Below are 5,684 nucleotides of genomic sequence, written 5' to 3'. Positions count from 1 at the left end.
TCAAAAAGTTTTACACTGTATAACATGATCATATATATGAGTCTAATGGACCAATGGCAATGTTTCTTTTTTCCCTTTTCATTTATTCCCCAATTATTTATTAGCGACCCTCCTATATTTCAAAATTGCACGCCACGTCTATTTATTGTTTTCGAGTACATAAGCCCTACTCTGCATTTTACATATCGTGTTAGTGGAAAAGAGAAAAAAATTCAAATTCGAATCTGAAATTTAAATTTTATAAAAGAAATTGGATCAAAATGGTTATTTTACAATCTCACAGTTATGACGGTCCAAGCCCAAATTTACACTTCACTAGAGATGTTTGTTTAATGAGAAAGAAGTGGAAAATTTGAATGATGAACCCATAAAAGAGGGTAACGGAGAAGACAAAGTTGTTCCTTTTGGTCAGAGGATGTGCTCAGATATGGATATGTGTTCATATCCCTGTTCTCATGTATAGATACGCATCGACTCGTATATGAAAAAGAAAAAAAATGAAGAGTCGGAATAACATTCTTATTCTAGTATGTTGTCATTTTCTTCATGGATGAACAAACATCTTGTTGATAGAATTATAATGGTTCAGTTCATTAGTCGATTTTTAAACGAACTTCCGGTTATTACGTAGTATTCTGATTTTAAAACGAAGCAAAACGAAATCGGATTTAAGCTTATATACAAGTTGAAACGAAAACATATTGTGATTCAAGACTGCTAGATCTACTACTGCTATTTGCAATGCGGAGAAAAATAGTACATAAGCTTCACAAATAGGTTGATGCTTTCGAAGTTCGATGATTCGTTCCAAGAATAATCACGATAACGGTAGCATCGTCATGGTATCTCCTCCTCCTACCAGCCGGAATGTTCAACAACTCTTCCTTACTGAAACCTATGATAGTAATAACAGCAACATAAAAAAGCGAATAAAGGAAAGACATGGATGATTTATGTTCATTGTTCAAATGTACTGCAGAACGAGCTGCTTTGATCACCAGCTGTTCCACGAGAAATTTTGCGGGGTCTCCAGATGGGGTGCTCGAGATGTAGGAATGGACGAGCTTTACAGCTTCTTCATTGTTGAAGAAGTCAAATAAACCATCGCTGCCTATTATAACAAAGTGATCGAATCTGATATTTTGTGCACGTTTAGTGATGGTTCAGTGGAGATATAAGGGGGACTAATGAGGTTTCGAAACTCGAAGAATCCCCATCAGAGCATCGTTCAGTTTCTTCTGCAAAACATCGGTTTCATGTTAATATGCAGTGAAAGTCGATCTTCAAAACGGGGGAAATATAAAGAACGAAAACTATAAGTGATGATGAGAATAACCAGAACCGACCTTTTTCAAGTAACCGACTCCGAAAGCACGGGTGACCTTCAATTTTCCTTTCACTTTTCCAGCTACTACAGGTGTACAGTCATCGGGATGCTCATTCAAGAGTCTAGTTCTTTCAACTTCGTTATCAACGGTGTGACTATCTGTGAGCTGAATAGCTTTCAATCTTTCGGACTGACCCATGCTGTTGCCTTCATCAAATGTCGCCAATACAGCTCGACTGTCACCTAAATTGAGTGTATACAAATCTTTTCCGTGAAGAAGCGTAAACAAAACACAAGATCCTACAGAAACTAAATCGGGGCGGTCCTCCATTTCCTGCTCTACCATGTGCAAGAAATCATTCTCGGCTTGAATTAGAGCTCGTTGGAGGATATCAAGCACCCGATGCCTAAACGAATGAGATGACGCTTTCATTTCAGGATCCACGCTTTTCCTCGTGAAGCTTCCGGCACTTGCAGCCTCAATACCTGCCATACTATCATCAAGAGAACATTCAAATGGTGCTCTGGGAACATCCTTCTTTGATTCTGAGTCTAGTAAATTAAAGTAAAACATTATGGTTTCATATAACGTCCCGGCAAGAAAATCTGCAGCATCCCTCCCGTTGAAGCCATCATAGATGGCACAAAAGAGCCATCATTCTCTTCGGAACAGACAGCTTGAACCCTATCTTCACCCGCAGCTCCACCCGCCACTTGAACTTCCACAGCATTAAGGAAACTGTCACTTCTAGTGAGAGCACTCATGGGCTGCCGTAAACAAGAATCAGTTTCATGTGAATCAACCGAACTCGGTGGACTGCAACTTAAGTTTGACATAGTGCTTTGCAGGGAAGTCGATAATAGATCCAACCTCGAAAGAGATGGGGAAGAAGGAACCCTGCGAAACGAATTAGGGGAGTCCAAACCAGGAAGAATATCATATCCTATCAGACCATTGCAGATATTGGTGTTGGCCAAGGTAGCATTAGCACTTAAGGCAGCACCAGACAAACACGAGAAACTGCGGTTCCTCAGCATTTTACGTCCAGACTCGATTCCATACCTATTACCAGTCCCGCAAGGAATACCTTCGTGACCGTTGCATTGATAGCCAAAACTCACCTTAATCTCCGCTTCAGAATCAGTACAATTGTCTCCTAGCATTGTAGACTGAAACATACCATATATCTCCATTATGTAAATTTTACATGTATGAAAAAGTCCACTAATTTATACAAATTTCAGAAAGTCCATGATATTATATTAACAAGATAAAGTCCACAAATGTAGTGTAATTCTCAAAAGGGACCTCAAAACTTCAAAGGTTAACAAACATTAACTCATCAATCAAACTCTTTTTGTTGCTAAAACTAACCTATTATAAATTCTTCTTCATGACATTATGAATCTTAATTCTACAATAGACCAAATCTGAATCATGTGATAGCAATATATGTATGTTACAACTAGCTCGAACCCCTCGCCATAAGCACTCACTGGAAACCCTCATGATAGCCCACCTCATTAACCTCCGAGTCTTATCTCAAACAACTAGGTCTACCTTACTTAAGAGACCTCAGGCAAATTATAGCACCACTCTAGCTAAACCCATAGGATCAGCCCACTTGCCTCCGACTCTCCGATAATAAGGTGGCTGGCGTCATAGCCGGAAAAGGGAAACTCCTTGTAGAGGTTGAAGCTTTGAGGAGAGAGGCTAGGTTATTCACTCATGCTCACCCTCCTCTTCTAAAAGGTCATCCTCTTTCTCCAACTCCCTCAGCCCACTGTATCCGACGGCTATGCCTGTCTTAACGAGGTGAACCGTCCATCTCTGCCATAATCCCATCCTATTATCAACACACACCCCAGATATTATATGTGATATAGATTTCCAGACACTAATGAGTACTAAAGACTACCCAAGTCAAAACATTCCAGTGAACTTAAAACTTGAGGTTGGACTACCAAAGCTACATCATAAGTCACTTGATTATGCAAGAATTCTCAACTCAACCAATTCAATAAACACTAAAAGAAAAGAAAAACAAAATGTATTGACAATAATCAACTAAACAAAAGGGTACAAGCAAAAACAAACTTGACAATAAAAACAAAGATTTTCCAAGTAAAACAGAGCAAAGAAAGAAAACCCACCTCAGTTTCAGTATCCACAAGAGAAGAACAAGGTCAGAGAAAGCAAAAATGACCATAAGATTTCAACTGTGAGTGGTAATGCAGGAAGAGGATAGTGAAAGGTGTGAACTTTGGGCAAAGCAAAGAAGGAAAAAATAAAGGAGCTTGAGGGTTTAGGAGATAAAAAGAGAGCTTTTTAATGGAGAATCTGAAGCAATGAAGAGTGTGCAATGCGTTGGTTTGGGGAAATGAATTGGATGGCTGGGAAAGAAATGGGTGTCTGCTAAATTTGGAGGAATCTCATTTTGGTCCTTCTGTTTTCCTCTGTCAGATGCACTGTTACCGGTAGTGCCGTTTCTCAGAGTCCCATTTCAACTCTAGTGCTGTCATTTTCTTACTGTTTTTTTTATATATAAAGTACACTATAATGATAAATTTTCATAAATTTAATTATTTTATAATATATGTTCATTTTGTAAATTAATAAATTTAATGATTATTTATATATTTAAAGTTTATTAATTAAAAATCATTGACCATCTTTCAGTGCCTCTTAGATCAATCTGTAGTTGATCTTGATCATTTTCTATTTCTTTTATGGTAAAATTATTGTGTAACTCCTTGTTTTTTAGTAAAGATTTCATTTTGATCCCTACATTGTACACTCTTTAGATTGTGGCTAGGAAGACTAGGAAAATATTCATTTTTACAATAGATAAATGGTAGTTTTATAAGATGAGATTAATTAAGTGATTTTGTTATACTTTTGTTAATGATCTCTAGAAATTATTAAGTTCCAATTAGATACGACCTTTATAAATTTTTAGTTTTCCGTCTATCAAGATTTTTTTTAAAATCTATCGTTTATCGAAGCCTTCAAGGAACCCACATCTTTCGAATATAGACCTTCAAATCAATTACAATGTATAAATAAAACCTCTGACAGATCCATATGACGTTATAAAACGAAATCTAAGATGACTATTATATCTATTTATCTCTTTAGCCTAAAATAGCCACAATTATCCTATGCTTAACACCACTAGACTAGGGTTACTATAAATATTCCTCAACCACGATCAAGAAAGAGGATGGACTCTCTCCACTTTCTTCCTCTCCTTCAGACTCATCACCTCTCATGGTTACTCTCATATAAAGAAACACCAATTACAACCATTTGCCTACCGCTTATAATTCTGTTCAGATCGAAAAGAATAAATTGTCAATTGTGAATAAAATAAACTTGTTTCAATTAACATATTTTAATGTTAAATTAAAATATAGTGATATTTTGAAGTGATGCGACGACATATTCACTAATCCGATAAGCTTAAACTAAGATCATATCTGTAACTAAGTTCAGTTCATATAAATTAACTTTTCAACTGTTCCAGAAACCATCATTTTGCGTTTTGAAAGTATAGGGATCAAGATGCAATCATGATGTAAGATGAATGGTAGAGTAGTTTTACCCTTTCTTTTCGTCTGATTATTGGATGAGTTCAGTGACTCTTGCCTCAATGGGAAAGACGGGTTCAATTAGGCAACTTGTCAATTCACGTCGACAACCCAATTATTTATACACACCACATCAACTGTTTCGTACAGACACGAGAATTCATTGTTTTTCTGTCTTTTACAGGTCTAATTGTATTCTCAGTCCTTATACTTCTTGCATATTTGAAATTTAGTCTCTAATCTTTTGAATCAAGGTATTTAGTCCTTTTTTTTGGTGACTTGAATTCTGTTTTAACTCTATTTAAAAAAAAAAATCATGATACAACTCGTTTAACTCTATTTTTAAAAAAATTCATGATACAACTCGTTTGATGAAAAAATATAATATCAAAATTAATCCTTTAAATTAATATTTATCAAAAATAATTAGGGACTAAATTGTATCAAAATATCAAAGTAATAATTTTGATAATTATTATTTATCAAATAATTTGATCTCTATAGCTTATGATACACAGAGAATATCAAAACGTTTCGACCTCATCGTTGTATCAAAATGAAACATTGATGACTAAATACTTCAAAAGAAAGAATAGGGACTAAATTGATATTTAGTCAACCATTAGGGGTATTTCAACCCAACGTTTTATTTTAGAGTAAAAATACCCTTGATATTTGACCAAATAATTAATTTGACCTTATATATTTTTTTGGATCGTTTTAGCACTCAACATTTTATTTTAAGGTAAAGACCCATATGTTAGAG

At 35.6% G+C, this 5,684-nt stretch overlaps 1 pseudogene; it reads right to left on the bottom strand.

The window, feature by feature from the left end:
* Positions 1-679: 679 nt before the first annotated feature.
* Positions 680-3,620, bottom strand: LOC120115647 (annotated as a pseudogene).
* Between the last annotated feature and the right edge of the window lie 2,064 nt (positions 3,621-5,684).

This window comes from Hibiscus syriacus, unplaced genomic scaffold (genome assembly GCF_006381635.1).
Source record: "Hibiscus syriacus cultivar Baekdansim isolate YM2019G1 unplaced genomic scaffold, ASM638163v2 tig00000859_pilon, whole genome shotgun sequence".
Taxonomy (NCBI): Eukaryota; Viridiplantae; Streptophyta; class Magnoliopsida; order Malvales; family Malvaceae; genus Hibiscus; species Hibiscus syriacus.
The sequence above is the reverse complement of the archived record's forward strand: the minus strand, read 5'-3'. Positions and strand labels throughout refer to the sequence as shown.